The sequence below is a fragment of the Lutra lutra genome, chromosome 4 (genome assembly GCF_902655055.1).
Source record: "Lutra lutra chromosome 4, mLutLut1.2, whole genome shotgun sequence".
Lineage (NCBI taxonomy): Eukaryota > Metazoa > Chordata > Mammalia > Carnivora > Mustelidae > Lutra > Lutra lutra.
This window is the reverse complement of record NC_062281.1, coordinates 171,938,888-171,960,310: the sequence shown is the minus strand read 5'-3', so window position 1 is coordinate 171,960,310 and position 21,423 is coordinate 171,938,888. Positions and strand designations below refer to the sequence as shown.

Below are 21,423 nucleotides of genomic sequence, written 5' to 3'. Positions count from 1 at the left end.
CCCCACAGGTGACCTGAGTATGCACAGAGGAGGTGGTGAGGGGCCAGTCCCCTGTCTGCTTCTGTCCTTTATCTCCTCCCTGAGTCTCACCCTACATCCCTGCACCCCCATCAAGGCTCTGGGAGGGAGTTCAAGATTCACCTTTACTCTCATTTTCAAGTAGTATGGGACACCCGTGGTGCTCCTGGATCCTGCTCTATTCCTTCCATTGTCAAAATAATGCATTTCATTTGACTCCAGGGGATGTCCAGATGTCCCCTGGAGTCATGAACTCTGGGTTCAGACACATTGAATTAGATAGGTGTCAAAGCCCACCATGAAAAGCCCTGTGCTAGATGAAGTCCTTGCCCTCCCCACCATTCTAATCTTACAGGATTCGTGTTAACTCAAAATAAACTCAAGGAACAGAGAAGGAAAGTGATAGAGCTGTGAAACAGGTGAAGTTTCAAGTTCATGTTCTCTTCTGATACAAAAGCCTCTAGCAAGAGATGCCTACATCACCCCATAATCTTTCCTCTATCTGCCCCTGACCTTCTGTCTCTGTCTCCCTCATTTTGTCATATGGGTCAGAAATTTAGATGTAAAATATTGAGTCCATACATATTAGGAAAAAACTTTTTTTTTTTTTAATCATCTTATGTGGGGAAGATCTTTCTAAGAGTGACATGTTTAAAGGACTCCTTTGGCTCCTACATTCCACCATCATTCTTCTAAGGAGCTGTCACTGCACAGAGTACCCCGCCAGCCCACCTGTTACAGAAATGGGCAAATGACCAACTGTGGCATGTCCCTCATCTTTAAGGACCAGTTCAAGGCATGGAGGAGGAGGAGGGCACTTAACACAAGCAGGGTCATTCTGTGTCCTTCCATGGGATATGATATACAGATTCTGAGAACCTTTTAGTTTTGGATTCTAAATCACTAGGATGTAAGCTTGGGACTGCCAGCAGCCTTTTTATCAGTATCCAGAGGCTAGCTGCTTTACAAAATTATATTCTCCATGATACAGACAAAGCTGAAAGTGAGAGAAGAGAGACAGAACCCTGATGATACATTGTTGAGATCCTCAAGCCAGCCATGCAGAGACATTCAACTCTGCAGTGCCCTGTTACATGAGCCAACAATCCTCTGTTTGCTTGCTTCCTTCCTTTCTTTTTTTTTCTCAAGCTAATTTGATTTGAATTCTATTTCTTGCGATTGATTACTGGTGGAGACAGCATGAAATCCCAGAGGCATTAAAGGAAAGTATTGATTGATTTAATTATGTGAAAATTAAAAGCATGTAGCAAAGCAAAAGGAACTGCAAAAAAAAAAAAAGGAGGAAAAATACAAACTGGGAAGATTATAATATATATGACAAGAAGAGGGTGAGCATTCATAATCTATAAAGAACACTTACAAATTACGAGAAGGATAAGCAAGTAAAAAGGAAAAGGGCAAAGGACACAAACAAAAATAGAAAAATGATCCAGCTACTTAATATAAAAAAAAAGTTGGAAACTAAATCCACAAGACTCATTTTTCACCTCTCACATTGGCAACTATCCAGACTTGGCAAAATTTACAGAAAGCAGATCCTGCAGATATCAAAAAGATGATAAGGAAATACTACAGATTATATACATGCACTTGACAAATTAGATGAAATGGACCTGTTCCTTGAAAAGTGCAACCTAATGTAAGCTCCCTAGTATGAAGGAGATCATTTGAAAAGCCTTACCACTATTAAGGAAATTGAACTAGTAATTTTAAAAATCCCCCAAAAAATACATACCAGCCCAGATGGTTTCACTAGAGAATTCTACCAAGCATATAAAAGAGAATTAATACAAATGCTACATAATCTCTTCCAAAAAAACAGAGAAAAGAAAGAATACTTCCCAACTCATTTATGAGATCAGTATTACCCTAATACCAAAACCAAAGACAGTCCAAATCAAGAGAACTAAAGACCCATATCCCACATGAATATAATCACAAAAATCCTTAAAAATTATTAGCAAAGAGAATTCAGCAATATAATAAAATTATTATATACCACAAACAAGTGGGGTTTGTTCCAAAGACAAAAGGCTAGTTCAATGTTTGAAAATCGGTCTCTGTAATTTACCACATTACCAGGCCAAAAGTAGAAAAATCACACAACTATATAAACTGATGTAGAAAAAGCATCTGACAAAATTCAGCACTCATTCATGATGAGGGGGAAAAAAAGACTGTCAGAAAACTAGGGATAGAAGGAAATTTCCTGAACTTGATAAAGAACATCTAAAAAATCCTACAGCTAACCTCACACTTAATGGTAAAAGACTGCTTTTCCCTGAGGATTGACAATAAGTCAAGGATCCAATAAGGCAGCTGGAAAATCAGCAAAAGACAAAGAGACATCTTACTAAAGAAGATACAAGAATGGCAAGCAAGCATATTAGAAATGCTCCATATCACTGGCCACTAGGGAAATGCAAAATGAGTACATGTGGGAAGGTAGGCTACTTACTACTACATACCATTAGAAAAGAGAAGATAAAAATCGGGACAACACTGAATGCTGACAATGAAACGGAGCAAGTGGATTTCCCAGACATTGCTGGTAGGATGTAAAATGGAACAGACACTCCGGAAAGAGGCCATTTCATTAAGAGAAAGAAAGAAAGAAAGAGAGAAAGAGAGAAAGAGAAAGAAAGAAAGAAAGAAAGAAAGAAAGAAAGAAAGAAAGAAAGAAAGAAAGAAAGAAAGAAAGAAGGAAGGAAGGAAGGAAGAAGTGGACATATACAATGTACAATCACACTCCTGGGCATTCATCCCGGAGAAATGAAAACTTGTGTCATCACAAAAACCTGTACACAGTTGTTCATAGCTTTTTTTTTTTTTTGGTAATAATCAACGACTGGAAAGGACCCAAATGTCCTGCAAGCGAATGACGAAACCCGTTCCACATACCATGGCACCTCCACACCATGGACTACTGCTCAGAGATAAAAAGGAATGGGCTATTTGTACATACAACAATTTGAATGGATCTAAGGGCATTATGCTGAGTTTAAAAAAAAAAAAAAAGAAAGAAAGAAAAGCTCATCTCAGAAGATGACACATCCGAGGCTCCTGGGTGGCTCAGTCCTGATTTCGGCTCAGGTTATGATCTCAGGGTTGCGAGATCGAGCCCCACACCAGGCTCCACCCTAAGCATGGAGCCTGCTTAAGATTCTCTCTCTACCCCCCCACCCCTCTCCCCACCACTGCTCCTGTGTGTATGCATGCACCCCCCACCTCTAAAAAAAAAAAGAAAAAGAAAAAAAGAAAAAAAAATGACACACCAGATGATTCCATTATACCAGGTTCCTGGAATGATATTAAAAAGATTAAAAACAGGGCATCTAGGGGGTTCAGTCAGTTAAGAGTCTGCCTTCAGCTCCGTTCATGATCCCAGGGTCCTGAGATCAAGCCCTGCATTGGGCTCCCTGCTCGGAGGGGAGCCTGCTTCTCCCTCTACCCTACCCCACTGTAGGGGTAATCTCTCTCTCTCTCTCTCAAAGAGCAATTTAAATCAATAATTTATTATTTTACTCTCTCTCAAATAAATAAATAAAATCTTTTAAAAAGAGAGATGGAAAACAGATTTGTGGTGGCCAAAGGTAAGGAATAGGGAGAGGAAGGGAAGTGGGATAGCTATAAAGAAGGGTAAATGTAAAGGAGGAAGCTCTTTGTGGCAATGGACCAGGTCTGTATCCTGATAGCAGTGGTGGTGACATAAATGCACACATGTGACAGAGTGACAAAGTCATAAACATATTCCCATGCCAACGTCAGTCTCCTGGTTTTGATATTTTACAACTGTTACATTCCATGTACCCACAGGGGGAAACTGGGAAAGGCACATGGAACCTCTGTACTATCTTTCAACCTTCTATGAATCTATAATGTCTTCTAAATTTAAAATTTTTAAAAATTATACTTGTGGCTCACACTGTGTTTCTACTGGACAGTACCTGAGTCCTCCATTAGTTTTGACCTAAACTTGGTCTACCTAGATTGAGCCTTGAGCTCCTACTTGGTCTTTCTCAGGCCCCTCTCTCCAGCTGCTTCCTGTACATTCCAGCACCCATCCCCCAAACACACACACCTGCAGCATGGTTGGGTCCCTGCTGGAAAAGGACTGCTTACCGAAACCATACTCCAGCCCCAAAGCCACCACTCACATGTCCCTTGGCTCCCTTCTGACATGCCCATGCACCAGATACCCTTCTCCCATACCCAGACACGCATGTCTGCCGATGACAGATTGCTGCCCCCAACGGCAGGCATTAAAATGTCCCCACTAGGGTCAGACCTCTATCTGCAACTGCTCTCCAGGCCCCATCCCAACCGTCCCTAGGTGTCTCCAACCTCCAAACGGGCCCAAGTCACAGCAGGTGCAACTTGGCTCTATGTCCTTGGGTGTCCTTCCCAGACGGTTTGGGGAGACTCTTCCTTCAACAATATACAGCTTCATGTGGGCCTCTCACACTTCACCAAGGCTGCTCCCATGATATTTCTAAGCTGCCGTTAAAGATTCCTAGACCCTAGTTTCTTGGTACTATATTGACACAAGCCGCGCATAGCTAATGTACACTGTCAACAAACAATTACAGTTTTATCGCTTGCAATATATGGAATTGCAGCTTATAAGGCACTTTCTCTAATCAGATATTTACCATCCTGCTCTTTCTTTCCCAGCCTTGGTAGATAAATTCTAACATGGAGGATTCCTCAAAAGTGCTAATGCGGGAGGGGGTGTGAAAGCCTGGATCTCCCGTCTGGATACTTGAATCATTACTCCCCTCCCCCACTCCCCGTGCCCGATCTTCCCTCACCCACTCTGGGTCCCCAAATAAATCTGAGACAAGCTGATGACCTCACAGGAGCAGTAACCATGCTGCGCTTTGGAATAAGCAAACAAAACTTCCAGACGTTCCCACCATTTATCTGATGAGTCTAAATACCATATTGAAAGGAGTTAAGCATGCTTCAAGAGTGGAATCTAGGTTTATCAGAGACTTGGGCTAAGGGGATGGCAAGATCAGCAAAAGCCCCTCCTGCTGTTGGCTCTCTCCCCCATTGACTCTAAAGTGAGCAGAGGAGAGCTTGGTGGCATGGCCCCAGATGTAAGAGAATGCTCCTCTTCAGCTTTCTCAAGCCTCCCTGTCTTTCCTGCTCCTCAGGAACCTTCTCTTTGCTTCTGCCTCCATGCCCAGAGTCACCCAGGATCTTGGACCCTGGTGATGTCCAAGACCCCAAACTTCTCACTCTCCCAGTGCTGAATCCACCAATGGCTTCCCATTGTTCTTAAGATTAAGGCCAGGACCCCTAGTGCCTTCCACAGAGCCTGGAAGACTCAGCCCCTGCATCCCACCTGGCTCCGGCCCCATCAGTCTTCCTAGGTCAAGGGCAGGGGCCATGGTCGGCCCCAAGTGCAGGCAATAAGTTGTGTGTTTCCTGTGGAGAATCTGAAAATGATAATAAAACAGAGGCTTCCCATGAGGCTGCTCTCCAAACACTGTCAGTGATAAAATGTTCTTCCCTTACCTTTCTCCCCACCCTCCTCCAGGCTTCAATTCCTTCAGTATGCACCCCCCCCTCCTCAGGGTCTTTGCACATGCCCTTTCCTTTTTAGAGCATTTTCTCACCTCCTCTCCACCTCCTGGGCTAATTTACTCCTTCCCATCGTTCAAATCTTGTCACAAATGTCTCAACACTTCAGTGTTTCCGAAAGAGGCGTCCTTGACCTCCCAGAGCAGTCAATCTATTTGCATCCTCATGGGTCCCTTGGGCAGTCACTAGTGCTCCTCAGCACGTACCTCTGGCTTTGCTTTCTTCCCAGATACCGGGTAGAATGGCATCTCCCCACCACGGCCAAGGGCAAGCCTGGCTGTGGCACTGGCTTTGCCAAGGCTATGCGGGTAGTCACAGAATGCGCTCTTTCTGGGAGGGAGGCTTGAAGAGCCTGTGCACCTCTTGCCCAATTCCCCCATTGCAGGGATCCCTGGTTCCTGCCAGCCTGGGTCTCGGGGTGACTCCAGCCAGCAGAGAGCAGAGCCCCTGCAAGCTGTTTTTGGATTTAACAGTTTGAGCAAGAAAGAATCTTGGTGGGTTAAACCACTGAGATTTGAGGATTGGTTGTTACCACAGTGTTTTAAAATGTAGCTTTTATTATTATTCAGTGTGGTGAGGCCAGCAGATCAAGAGTGGACTGTCAACAAAATGATAGCTTGTTTATTCGTGGTTCCCGAGGGAAAGGGGCCCAGGGCAGCCTTCTGAGGACAGGGGCAAGAACACTGCATAAACACTGCTGTGACTTGAGCACCACTCCTCAAGAGGAAGCAGAGATCTGTCTGCTCCCAGGGATGACACAGACAGGATGCCCCCTGGGGGATGCAGCTCAAGGCTTTGTGCTTGCATTACTTGGCCTGCCTTTCTCTTGCTTCAGCTCAAGACTCTCTCCCCTCCACCCACACAGGCCTGTGCACTTCTCTTGAATGTGCTGTGTTTCTTCCCGCCCCAGCCTTTGTATCAGCTGCCCCTAGGGCTGCATGAGCTGCCCCCCTCCCCTTAGCCATCCAAGCTGCCACCATCCCCCCTTCCCATCCCCACTAGCTTCTCAGGTCTCAGATTGAACGTTACCTCCTCTGGGAAAGGGCATAGAGATCTCTGATCAATGTTCTCAGAGGACAGAGGACTTATTCCTTTGCAATACTCATTCTGTCATAGCATGATTTTCTTATTGAATTATTTGGGATGTATCTGTCTTTCCTTATGATAAGTCTCTTGAAGGCAAGGTCTAGATTTAACTTTCTCTTTGCATCGCTAGTATACAGCACATACTAGAAAGTGAATCCCCCCCCAATTCTAATGTTGCAAGTCAACTCCCCCCATGTGTGATAATTAAGAGGTGGGGCCTTTGGGAGGTAATTAGGTTTAAATGAGGTTGTGAGGGCAGAGCCCTCTTGCATGGGATACTTGAACAGGATCTCTGCTCTCTACCATGAGACGGTACAAGGGGAAGATGGCAGCCAGCCTACAGCCCAGAATACGGCTCTCACCACATCTTCACGTGCTGGCCCCCCGACCGTGTGCTGTCAGTCTCCAGAGCAATGAGAAATACATCTCTGTTGTTTACAAACCACCCAGTCAGTCTATGGAACGTTTGTTATAGCAGTCAAACGGATTAAGGCAAATGTAAAAGGAATGAATGAGTGGATATTCAACCATCAGAGAGCAGACAGCAAAGACCTGATTACTATTATTTGACGGCTAGCTTACAAGGTCGGCCTTTGGCTGGTATTGAACCTGGATTTCAGGAGGGTCCCCACCTTTCCCAGAACTGCTAAGAGTCATCTAAACTATCTATGTGAACATTACAGTTCACTCTAAACACCTGCCTTCCTGCTGGGAGTCTGAAACTTTGGTACACGCTGGGCAGACAGTGCCGATGTCGCTGCTCCCAGGAAAAACTCAGTCTCTGGTGGGCCTCCCTGGTGGCAGCGTTTCACAAGTGTGTTCCTTGCCAGGGCGATTAAGCACGTTCTGCGTGAACCCACTGGGAAAGGACTCCTGGTAGCCCGTGCCGGGTTTCCCATCACGTTCACTGTGACAGATCATAGCTAGGAGGACAACAATGGGCTACATCCTGTGAGTCCTTTGAGCGTATCATGGAAGCTGTGGGTGGTTGCAGGGACCCCCCAGCACAGAGGGCAACAAGTGACCACAACCCTATCCGTCTGCAAAGTACAAGTCAAGAACCAGACTGTTCTTCAAAGGATATTCTAGGGTGTCTATTGGTTAAACAGAATTGGAAAAAGTTAGGCAAGGAGTTTTCAGAGAAAAAAAAAACAGAAATAAAGTGTTTGTGGAGACATTTAATAGGTGAATAGCAAACTTGCAAGACAGGAGTAGATGATGCCAAGAGCTCCAAACCCATTTGGGACCAGAGACCCTTTTATCCTTAGAGTGTACGGCCTGGGGCTCTGTGGGACACCACCTAGGAAATCAGATGTGCAGAGAAGGCAGGTCACAACGTTCGAGGCTGCCGACGTTCCTCATCTCAGAAGCCCTGAAACCCAGGATGACCAAAAGCCTGAGGGGATGGTCCCTGTGCTGTCCCAAGACCCAGGGATCCTGGCAATAAATCCCTATTTCTGAGAATAATCCATGCATGTCATTTCTCTGAAATCTTAAAGAGCCCAGTTAATAGAGAATTATCCAGGAATAAGCAGTAATATAGCAAATTGGGCCTTTATTGGATGGCTCTCATTTAAGGCTCTTAGCACATCAAACAGTAATATAAAAAAAGACATGTCAATTGACCTTGGGAATAAAAGAGTAAATGCAAGCAACATTTGTCACACTGACAGGCGTGGCAAACAGTGTTTTGATTTGCCAGCAGCCTTACTCCAGACAGCAGCCACTAGTTAGATACATAAACCATTAAGCTAAAAACAGAACTATCATTACAGGCACTGTCTAGTCATTTGCAGGTAATTGATGGACATTAGTCATAATCACACACAATACACAGACACACACATACACCCCTACAGACATAAGTTCTCTCTGGTGATTCCCATTTGCATTGCATCAGGAGCTTCTAAAATTGGGGAACTTGCAGAAAAAGAGCTTTCTGTGCTTTTAAGTGTCTGTGTCATGAGCTCTTTTCTTAGAGGACCTGTGGGCTGGGGCACTATGGAGCACTCTCTGGGAGATGGGATGCTCAGAGAAGGCAGGTCACAGAGCTTCTGCTACTGCTAAACTGGTCATGAGACCATGGACACTCCTGGTCTCAGAAGCCCTGAAACCCACAGTAACCAAAAATCTGTAGAGCTGGGTCCTGTGCTGTCCCAAGATTGGGGATCCTTGGAATAACCCCCTCATTTCTGAGGATAACCTGGCATTAGCCACATATCGGCTAAAAAAAAATCCCAACTTAAGTCCAAAGGATCTTCTCTAAAAGGTCTAGGTCTATCCAGAAAACATCCTCTGGCTTTAGAAATGTCTGCTTTCAGCTGCACACATACAAACGTTTTGGGGAGGCCAGTATACCTGTCCAAAGTATGGCTCGGTGGGAGCGATGCTAGGCATCCAAATCTCCAGATACCCTGTCTGGGACACATGCAGGCTTTAGAAGTGAGGTCTGGAGTCAAAGCAGGCCCACCTGCTGACAGCTAAAAATAAGGAAGCAGCACTGTATGCTTAGAATGCAAATGCTAAGCATGCTCACTCTGTCAATACCCAGGAGTGTTTCCCATAGAGCTGCAGCTTCAGATTCTGCAGGAAGGAGCCTTGGGTATTCTCTCTCCATGCTGCATCCAGTGTGATGTTTGTAGATTTGCCTGAGAAAACCTGCAAATAATTTTGGGAAGTGCTATGTCCAAAGTAGCACCTTAGTTCTCAGACGGTGTGCTGTGGTAGGCTAGGGTGCTGCAGGGAATTCGTAAGAGCGCTGTGGAATATTTTAAATTTCCAAAGGAATCCATGACACTCAGTATCTGTTGGCCACCCAAAGGATGAGCTCGAGGCAGTTCACAGTTTCAACGTGAGGTTACATTCCATGAGATGACATCATATCTTTGCCAAGCTGCGGGTTTAGGGGTTGGTGTGGTATATAACACAGGTGCTGGGAGAAAATCAGTGTAGAACAGGATATGAGGATGGCGGCATCCAATCTGATTCCAAGATTTGAGAAACTGGGCATAGCCCAACAAGTACGCACAGCCAATTCGTAAGTAGTGGTGGTTATTTAAGGAAGAAATAAAAATTGGATTTTTTTCTTTCAATTTATATTTATTATTTGTTCAAACAGCTACAAAATGGCTAGGGTATAAATACTTATTTAGCCATTTGGACCTAACTATTTAGTAAGTAGAGCTGATAGGTATTTCTTTTACCCATGGAGCACCTGTTTTATCCATGGAAAAATAACTGAGGCACCTAATGGCACTTCAAGCTAAGAAATGTTGGGAATCCACACATCAGTGTACTAAAGGCTCTGAGAAGTCCTGCAGCAAGAAAAATAGACAAACACAGTTGAAGCGAGCATGCCCCACACTTCTTGATCCAGCATACCCATGAACAGCCTTCTTAATGACAAAAGCTTGGAAAATCTAGAACTGTTACCCAGGATTTGCTCTATGATCTGACAGGTTCTAAAAAGAGACCAGAAGCTGACTTATTCCTATTATTAACATTTTAAAATTCTTTCTCATCAACCATGCATTCAACAAATATTGTGTGTGTTATTAAACGTCATGTACTATGTTTGGTTCTGAGGATAGAAATATATAAGACACGGAAATGTCCCTCAAGAGTTTCATGCTCAAAAGTAGAAACTTCCATTAATTTATCCAGAAATTCAGCCACATCTCATCACCTTCATTGTTACCATCCTGGTTCGCCCCACCTCCATCTCTTGCCTTGCTGATTACAATAACCTCCCAACTGTTCTCCCTACATCCCCTTGCCCCCTCCAGACTATTCTCAATACAGCAGCCAGCATGATCACTTTAAGCCAGATTATGTCACTTCTCTGCTTATAACTCTTCTAAAGGTGTCCCACTTGATTTGGGATAAAGCCCAAGGCTTCATAATGACCCAAAGGCCCTGGGCAAACCTCTTGCCATCACCACTCACTCTCATTCCCTCTCTCTCTATCATCTAATAGTCTCCCCTGCTCGCTCACTCCACCTGTAATGGCCTGAACGTACCTGGCGAGTTTCTGTCTCAGAGCCTTTGTGTTTGCTGTTCCCTTAGCTTTTCCCAGCTATCCCACCTCCTTCCCTGCACATGGTTGACTGGTTCCCCATCTTCTTCAGGAGTTTTTCTCACATATCACCTTTCCATTGAGGTCTTTGATGACCATTCTAGTTAAAATTGCAAACTTCTCGGGGCCCCTAGGTGACTCAGTGGGTTAAGCCTCTGCTTTCAGCTCAGGTCATGATCTCAGGGTCCTGGAATCGAGCCCCGCATTGGGCTCTCTGCTCAGCAGGGAGCCTGCTTCCCCTTCTCTCTCTGCCTGCCTCTCTTCCTATTTGTGATCTCTCTCTCTGTCAAATAAATAAATAAAATCTTAAAAAAAAAAAAATTGCGACCTTCTCCCCTCCCCCCACTTCCCGTCTCCTTATCTCTTAGTTCTGCATTTCTTATCCCCATCTGACATACTATATATTTGATTCATCCTTATTTATTAAGTCCACCTTTCCCCATTCTGTGAATTCCACGAGGACAGCGATTTTGACCCATCTGGTCACCTGGTCTATGCCCAGCATTAGAGATCAGTGCCAGGCACACAGTAGGAGTTAATAATTAATTGTACTACTGCTGAAGACACAATGATAATGCAACACAGTAAGTTCAGTGACAGCGATGTGCCCCAGGAATTCGACATCATCAGCCCGAGCTGATCTAAAAGGATAGATTGTTAGCCAATCATCCAAAGGGCATGGAGGGTAGCAGGAGCACAGGGAGGTCATTTCAAGCAAAGGGGACAGCATGAGCAGAGGAAAGACAAAATCCAACTCCACGTGTAATTTATGAACTTGTTCTCCAACCAAAGACAGGAGAACAAATGGATACAACCAGCTGTTCATCCTCCATGTGTTTGCCATGACTGCTTAATTACTAGTCTCCCCAAGAGAGGGGATTTTTCTGGAGGCTGCTCAGCCTTCTAGCAGAGGCAGACTTTATCTGCTTTCACGGGATCCTGGAAAACCTTGACCCAGCTTGGCCTTTCATGACAGGTGCAGTTAATAATAAAGAGCCCTTCCCTGTGCCCTCAGCTGGAGACCTGATAGGACCGAGCCACAGGGGCAGTGAGACGGCTTGGTCACCTGGGAGTTTTTGCAAGGGGTCTGGGCAATCTCTCAGGCTCTTTGTCCTAGCATCTTTCTGAATCTCTAATTCCAGTCTGGCCTCTGGGATTTTTCAGGCCACCATATTGCACAATTCTGAGGGATGTGATTCATATTATAGTCAACGGCTCTGTGTGTTCAGACCTGTTGCCTTGTCCCTGGGTTTGGTCTCTTTGTCTGGAACCCCAGAATCAGACAACCGTCAGCTTGAATTTGGAACTGAGTTTCACCCCCTGGATGACATCTTCAATCATCTTTGGTGCAAAGCGGGGACCAAAGCAGATTGATGCAAACAAAGCACAATCCCATGATCCTCAAGGTCTGGCCCATGTCTATGGGGGGGGGGGGGGAATTGAAATGACACGAAGAAAGACATGAAAGCCCCAGAGATAATGGCAAGATTTGAGAGACTGCCACGTGAATGGATGGAGGATCGTGTTTACAGAGGGGTCCCACTGACCACGCCACCTGATGCTGCCCAGTCTTCACGCTCTATTGTCACTCAGATTTACTGTCCTCCTATTCCAAACACTGAATATCTTATTTACAGGCACTGTTTGTTCGTTGCTTATCCTCCTCTGCTTGAAAATAAGCTCCAATTAGAATAAGGACTCTGTCGTCTTGGTTACCTTTTTATGTTTAGTGCCTAGCACACAGTAGGGGCCCAATAAATACATGGGAAAGTGAATGGAAGAAGGAATGAAAGAGGAAAGATAGAAGGGAGGGAGGAAGGAAGGAGGAGTTGGTGGTGTCAGAGTAGTTGGGAAAAGAAAGCATTTCAAGAAGCACGAGGTCAGTGGTGGCAAACCCTTTTGAGGGAACTGGTACGGGAGAACTGGAGGGCCAATGGTTGCGGCAGGTGTGACTTTCTCCAGAGTAGTGACTTTCTCCAGAGCATTCTAAGTGGAGTAAGGCTGAAAGTGGGTTACAGTGGGTTAAGCTGCTCACAGGAAGGAAGGAAGTAGAGGTATTGAGTCTAGACTGCTCCCCCAAGGCATGGTGTTGAAAGGAATAGGGTCCATAGAAAGCTACTTTCAAACAAAAGCCTTTTTAGACCCCTAATCAGAAAGGCTCATTTCTACCTTTCTCTCCTGCCCATCCCTGCCTGTGGCTTCTCTCAGAGCGCATACCATTAATCATCTCTCATTACTTTATTTTTTAATAGAATAAGCAAGTTCCTAGGCATTTGTTTCAGTCTGATACACATTCTCTTGGCAGGATAATAATTGATACCTTAAGTGACCTCATTAATCAGCAGGGACAATTAGAACGAGGACAATTTGCCGTTGTCGTCTGTCTAAGAAAGACTGAAAGTTACTATCTCCACGTCTTCCTATGGTGACCTCCATGGGTGACTGACTCCTCATTAGCCCACGAGTCCATTAGTTGGTCTCTCCAAGCAAAGTGGAGGCAAGAAATCTCCAGAGAAGGTTAAAATTTAGTGGTACACATAGGGAGTCAATACGAGTCCATTTTCATTGCAGGGCTGCCATCCTTGAAGCCATTTTCTTGTCTCTCCTCTGGGGAAAATGGGTCTGTACTACTCCAGGAATTTCCAAAGAGGCAAGCAAAAATATAACATTAGTAGAGGAATTTCTTAAAATGTAGGAAGAAAGCATGCCCCTTCAAGGCAACTTCTGGTCAATCTTTTGATCAAGTGGAATGTTCTCCAAAGTGCATTATCATTACCTTCATTCCCTTTTGAAAAGAGTTACCAGGTGGGAAGGTCAGGAATATGTGACAGGTATGGAATATTTGGGTTCCAACAAGGCATTTATACATGCACAAGAAGAGGAAGGCTGGGCTGGACATTATCAAAATCATAATTCTTTCCCACCTCAGCCATGCGCACATGTCACCTTGGAACAGGGCTTTGTGACAGAGGCCAATTCTCAGTCCTCCTCTGTCCACTCCAATTTTTACATGAATTCCTTAGCTTGGAATAATTTGCGATTTACAGAAAAGTTACAAAGATGATACAGAGAATGACCATGTACCTTTCACTCCATTTCTCCTGGTGTGAACCAACTTCTGTAACCATGGTAGTTGGCCAAAATGGGAGAGATGAACACTGGCATTTTACTATTAACTAAACTACAGCCTTTCTGTCGATTTCACCAGGTTTTCCGCAAGTGTTCTTTTTCTGTTCCGAGACCCAATCCAGGAGACCACATTGCACTGAACGCCATAATTTTTAATGTCTTGTATGGGAACATAGATGGCACACTGGTGAACTTATGGCTCATGTGACCGAGACCCAAATCCAAAAGGTCATCCCCGACTTAATCCAGAGGACTTGCATTGAAGAGTAAGTTGTGTCCTTGGATCCTAGACCCAAACTGTACAAGTCTTAATGCTCAACATTCGTGGAGCTTGAGGCTGACTCCTGTTGTATGAGTTGGTGTCAAGAAAGCTTAGAAGACTTTGGAGGTCGGGGTACCTTCCCAGGACTAGTGTCCATAGGGACGAGATGATAATTCTGGTCTATCCGTGTGGGTTTGTTTACCTGCTAACTGCTTTTATTTTCCTAAATAATTTTTAAAACTAAGAATCTTTCAGAAACACAAGAGTTAGAGAAGAATATAATGAGCACCTGTGTATTCAACTCCCGCCAGGAAACAAAGCATTGCAAACACGGTCAGATCCCCTGGGGAGCTGTCCCCTCCCTTGGCATGCTGACAAGACCCTTCACAATCTGGCCTCTGCCTCTCCACCCATCAGTCACCAGCACCCACCCCACCCCAAACAACAATAACAATAAACAAACAGGCAAAAGGCTGACTCACCCCAGGTCTCTAGCCACACGGAACCTCCCCATAGTGCACATAATTCGCCCCTTTACACCCACTATTCCCCTGCCTGGACCCTTCCTACCCCATTCATCTCATCATCTTCTAGTTCATTTCTTCTTTTTTTTTTTTTTTTTAAATTTTTTTATTTTTTCAGCATAACAGTATTCATTATTTTTGCACCACACCCAGTGCTCCATGCAATCCGTGCCCTCTACAATACCCACCACCTGGTGCCCCCAACCTCCCACCCCCCACCCCTTCAAAATTCTCAGATCGTTTTTCAGAGTCCATAGTCTCTCATGGTTCACCTCCTCTTCCAATTTCCCTCAACTCCCTTCTCCTCTCCATCTCCCCTTGTCCTCCATGCTATTTGTTATGCTCCACAAATAAGTGAAACCATATGATAATTGACTCTCTCTGCTTGACTTATTTCACTCAGCATAATCTCTTCCAGTCCCGTCCATGTTGCTACAAAACTTGGGGATTCATCCTTTCTTTTTTCTTTCTTTTTTTTTTTTTTTTTACAGCTTTATAAACATATATTTTTATCCCCAGGGGTACAGGTCTGCGAATCGCCAGGTTTACACACTTCACAGCACTCACCATAGCACATACCCTCCCCAATATCCATAACCCCACCCCCTCTCCCAACCCCCTCCCCCCATCAACCCTCAGTTTGTTTTGTGAGATTAAGAGTCACTTATGGTTTGTCTCCCTCCCAATCCCATCTTGTTTCATTTACTCTTCTCCTACCCCCTCAACCCCCCATGTTGCATCTCCTCTCCCTCATATCAGGGAGATCATATGATAGTTGTCTTTCTCCGATTGACTTATTTCGCTAAGCATGATACCCTCTAATTCCATCCACGTTGTCGCAAATGGCAAGATTTCATTTCTTTTGATGGCTGCATAGTATTCCATTGTGTATATATACCACATCTTCTTTATCCATTCGTCTGTAGATGGACATCTAGGTTCTTTCCATAGTTTGGCTATTGTAGACATAAAGGCATCCAAATCGGCAAAGAAGAAGTCAAACTATCACTCCTCGCAGATGATATGATACTATATGTGGAAAACCCAAAAGACTCCACTCCAAAACTGCTAGAACTTGTACAGGAATTCAGTAAAGTGTCAGGATATAAAATCAATGCACAGAAATCAGTTGCATTTCTCTACACCAACAACAAGACAGAAGAAAGAGAAATTAAGGAGTCCATCCCATTTACAATTGCACCCAAAACTATAAGATACCTAGGAATAAACCTAATCAAAGAGACTAAGAATCTATACTCAGAAAACTATAAAGTACTCATGAGAGAAATTGAGGAAGACACAAAGAAATGGAAAAATGTTCCATGCTCCTGGATTGGAAGAATAAATATTGTGAAAATGTCCATGCTACCTAAAGCAATCTACAAATTTAATGCAATTCCTATCAAAGTACCATCCATTTTTTTCAAAGAAATGGAACAAATAATCCTAAAATTTATATGGAACCAGAAAAGACCTCGAATAGCCAAAGGAATATTGAAAAAGAAAGCCAAAGTCGGTGGCATCACAATTCCGGACTTCAAGCTCTATTACAAAGCTGTCATCATCAAGACAGCATGGTACTGGCACAAAAACAGACACATAGATCAATGGAACAGAATAGAGAGCCCAGAAATGGACCCTCAACTCTATGGTCAACTCATCTTCGACAAAGCAGGAAAGAATGTCCAATGGAACAAAGACAGCCTCTTCAATAAATGGTGTTGGGAAAATTGGACAGCCACATGCAGAAAAATGAAATTGGATCATTTCCTTACACCACACACGAAAATAGACTCAAAATGGATGAAGGATCTCAATGTGAGAAAGGAATCCATCAAAATCCTCGAGGAGAACACAGGCAGCAACCTCTTCGACGTCAGCCGCAGCAACATCTTCCTAGGAACATCACCAAAGGCAAGGGAAGCAAGGGCAAAAATGAACTTTTGGGATTTTATCAAGATCAAAAGCTTTTGCACAGCAAAGGAAACAGTGAACAAAACCAAAAGACAACTGACAGAATGGGAGAAGATATTTGCAAATGACATATCAGATAAAGGGCTAGTGTCCAAAATCTATAAAGAACTCAGCAAACTCAACACACAAAGAACAAATAATCCAATCAAGAAATGGGCAGAGGACATGAACAGACATTTCTGCAAAGAAGACATCCAGATGGCCAACAGACACATGAAAAAGTGCTCCATATCACTCGGCATCAGGGAAATACAAATCAAAACCACCATGAGATATCACCTCACACCAGTCAGAATGGCTAAAATTAACAAGTCAGGAAATGACAGATGCTGGCGAGGATGCGGAGAAAGGGGAACCCTCCTACACTGTTGGTGGGAATGCAAGCTGGTGCAACCACTCTGGAAAACAGCATGGAGGTTCCTCAAAATGTTGAAAATAGAACTACCCTATGACCCAGCAATTGCACTGCTGGGTATTGACCCTAAAGATACAAACGTAGTGATCCGAAGGGGCACATGCACCCGAATAGTTCATTTCTTCTTTAAGACTTTTCCAAGGGACAACCCCTTACTAGCGTCTTCCTTGATTCCTCCAGGTGCTCTGCCTCTAAACCCTCCTTGCTCTGAACACATCTCTCCAAACTGCATGGTCTTGTCTACTTCCTTCCTCTTTCTGCTCATCACCCCAAGCTTTCCAAGGTCAGGACCCACATCCAGTTCATCTCTAGATTCCAAGGTTCAAGCATAAGGCCTGGAGTAAAGAAGCACTTGGGGAATATTTGAAAAGCCTGGAGCTTAGTATGATGATCACAAAAAAACAGTCTCTAAAGTTAGTAGTGCTTGGGTTTGGACCCTGGCCCTGCCACTTCCTAGCTGTGTGACCTTGCTGAGGTTCCTTAATATCTTTGTGCCTTCTTTTCCCCCTTTGTCAGATGGGAGATTAACAATGGTATCACCCTCATAGAGTGTAGAAATGATTCAATGAGTTATTAGAAGTATGCTTAGAATGGTGCTTGACACATAGTAAGTGCTCAGTAGCTAATATTATTATAATTAACACTATCAAAGTGTTTAGCACCTGGTAGCTATGGTCACCTGGGTTAAGGATCTGGATGCAAGTGAGTTTATTTGTTAAGTGATCCCTGGAAGTACAGTGAGGGAGAGGGGCAGTGAGACAGGAATGGGGAGGCAACCCACAAAGGGGTCCCAGCTGCAGAAGGTGCCAGAATGAGTGAATGGCTCTGAATCCCAAAAGGGGCCCTGGGAGTGGGCATAGCACATATAGCACATACAACTCAGTTGTCTTACTGTAACAGAGAGGCGGCTCAGGGTATTTTTCCAGCAAACACTTTCTTTCCTTTGTTGGTTGTTGGGCTCCTGGGGCCATTAGCTCCTCCCAGTGAGCTATGGGTTGGGGGAGGCTACAGGGAGGGGCCCTCCACTCCCGTCTGGCAGGTGAGCCCATAATCTCCGAAGAGGGTGGGGGACAAATGCCCAGCAGGACTTCTGACTGTGTCCCTGGCAGCCTGGCTTCTGCTCTCCTCAAGTCCGCGGAGCTCCTCTGTTCCCCTGCCCCATCTCTCTCCTTGAGTCCATCCCAATCCCAGCTTCCCAGGGGCCGCCGTAGCAGAGATTGGGGAAACCACCAGGGGCCACACCACCCTCACCACAAGGCTGAAGGCGGGCAGAACGCCTCCCTTCTCCGTCCAGAGCCTCCCTTGTCAGGCCCATCCTGAACCGGTTCCTGCAGCCGGGATAGCTGCGCTCCCTCTTCCGGGGCAGAACCCACAGCCCCACCCACATCCAGGTAAGGTGGTAGTGGCCCACCCCGCCCCTCCCAGCGGGCACCTGGAGGCGGGACCAGAGCGAAGTGGGCGGAGTGAGGGCCCAGCCACCAGCTCCTGCCCACGGTCTCCACACCCCCCCAACCCCCTCCTCCAGCTGGGCTGCCGCGCTCCCTCTTCCCTCCCTTGCTCAACCACCTTGCTTGTTTGTCCCCTGTGCCTGGTAATTAGGCTGTGTTTATTAAACCAAGGGCTCTGGCTCGGCTCACCCAATCTCTGCTTACCGTAGATTTTCCTGCGAGGACTGCAGAGATCGTAAAAACAACAACCCACCTTGTCTCTTTGGCTTATTTACTAACTTAGCCATAAATAATCAGGGCGATTTGCATATTACTACTGGGCTTTTTATAGCACCACAATTCTGAGCGTGGGCAGGCAAAGGGGGGTGGGGGTGCTGGGGGGAGGAGGTGAGCTGTGCACCAGGCTCGCCATGACAAAGGCCAGAGCAGCTTCTGACCTCCTTGAACTCAAGAGTGCTGCCAGGCTTGGCTCCACTGGCCTCAGAGCAGAAGGAATCAGTGGGGGGTGGGGACAAGGGAGCAGCACAGCCACCCGCGGGGGTGGGCCCCCCCATGTACTGGGCAATGCCACCCCAACCCGTCCCTTTGAAAGGATGGACTGAGTGCTGGGAGCCCAGGAAGCCCTCCCCAACCCCCTCCAGGGCCTGCATCACACAGGAGCTGGTCCCATTCGGAGGGCAAGCTCATTTACTCCCTCTAGGATCTTAGCCACACTTCCCCACTCTGATCCTCCTTTCCTCTGGATGCTGGCACAGAGCAAGGGGTTAACATGATAATGATGATGATGATGATGATGATGATGATGATGATATAAAAACAAGTCTTTACGTTCCTGTAGCTATCAAACAAAATTTCTGAAGAAAAAGATGTTAAGACCTCCTCTAAGGAAAAGGAAGGAATTTGCTGTGAGGCCACAGTCTTCAAGGCTGTGGGATCGGAATGGAAATATGTGGAAGGACCCACAGCAGCCCAGGGACACTACAGCTCCCGAGGCCCCACGTGGAGCTAACACGGCCTCCTGTGCCTGCTGTCTGCAGGCTCATGGGTGTCAGAGTGGGATCCGCCCTAAGGGGCCACATGAGCCCACAGGGCTGCCCTGCCTTGGTTCCCGAAATACACACCTGGCCTTCAGCCCTGTTCATCTCCTTGCGTTGTGGTCAGTCCCTTTCCCCAGAGGACGGGACCCCGCTCCCCGCATTTCAGCCTCGAATGGCATGATCACCTCACCCCCTGAGGCATTGCATTATTACAGAAGAGGGTCCTGGATACTTGGATCTCAGTTTTCTTTCAACCTCGGTGGACCCCAGCCTGAACCAGCTTTAGGACCCTCTGCCTCTTGGGCACTTGTCAGTGAACCTCCCAGGCAATGAAGCCCAGACCTGGGTCTCCCACCCCACCCCGCTTCCAAGCCAATCCCATATTTGAGGTCCTTGCATGGGGCAGAAGCATGAAGGGTCACGCAGGACAGGAAGAAATGAACAGTGACCATGGTCATGTTTCTGAAAGGACACTCCTTGAGTCATGAGAATTCAAGTACTCAGGGACATTTTGTGACATGAGACAAAGGACGCAGCTATCAATATCACCAGGAGTCAGGGCGCTTCCAGCCACCAGTAAAGGCTATGCCCAGCCAGCTGGCACTGGCAAGCAGAGACCTCCTTCAGTGCCTAGTAAAGGCCTTGCTTCCTGGCTCAGGGCCTTGTGCTGGGCGTGTCTATGCCTGGCACCCCCTCCAGGCCGGTCCACCCACCCCACCCTTCGGATCCTAAGGGTCCTTCTGTGAAGACTCACACCAGGCTCCCACCATCTCTCTTCTTGACCCCTATTTATTTCAAGCAGACATCTTATCAAAAGCTGTAATCGCTTTGTTTGTTTCTTCATTTATTTATTAATTTCTACTAGAGGCTAAATTTGGGAATGATTGGAATTGGTGTCTTTGTTCCCCCACTGCTCTCCCAATGACTTACTGACCCCCGTAGGTGACCCCACAGTAGAATTCACACATTATAGGGTCACACTCAGTGTCCAGCTTGGATAGGTGCTGGGATAGGTGCAGGGGACTGTTTGGGGAGCATGTGATGAAGGAGCGAATGGAAGCAGGGAAGTGCTATTTGTTGTGGTTACTGTAGCATACTCAGGTGTGTGTGTGTGGGGGGTGTTTCCCTCACTTTCCTAATCCCCCTGCCCCAGATCCCTGTGGCCTGAGTCTCCATCAGCCACCACCCTTTGGACTATCACCTGGCTGGTCCCTGCCCATCTCTGTTGGTTCCAACACCCACCTCCCTACACCACCCCCCACACACACCTCCACCCCATGCTGGACCACTGGCTGGTCATCATGGGGTTATTTCTGCCCAGGCTTCTAGAAGGCATAGGCATAGCTAGAATGGACCTCTTGGGTTTTGCCACATCCATGGGGTGGAGAAGTGAGGGAAAGAAAGGCAAGAAAACATGCTGGGAGTTAATGATGAGGACCAGTCCAGGACGGCCCCAGAGAGGTGATGCTCAGAGGGCAAGGAGGGTGAGCTAGGAAAAGGCCCCTGGGTCCTCCTGGGTCAGCTGTGTGAGTACCCTACAGACTGGATCTGCAGGCAGAGGAAGGGGATCAGAAACAAGACCTCCCAGAGATGACGCCAATGCCTACCAAGCAACAGAGGTCTCTGGGGGAGCCCCACGAAGTGGAGGAGGAGAGGGTAGGGCCATTGGAAGGAGGGGCAAGTAGGTGTGCAAGGTAGTAATTTTTTTTTAATTTTGAAGAAGGCTAGTAACCCAGCCTAGGTGTGGGTTGGAGTGAAGGAGCAGAGAGAGGGTAAATGCAGGGTGCAGAGAGGGACAACATGTGGGGAAAACACCTGAGAGCCAGGGAGAAGGGTGGCCTCAGA

At 46.1% G+C, this 21,423-nt stretch overlaps 1 protein-coding gene across 1 annotated transcript in view; it reads right to left on the bottom strand.

Moving 5' to 3' along the window:
• CSMD2 (CUB and Sushi multiple domains 2) overlaps positions 1-21,423 on the bottom strand; it is a 619,562-nt gene that overhangs the window by 507,937 nt on the left and 90,202 nt on the right. The window lies entirely within an intron of this gene.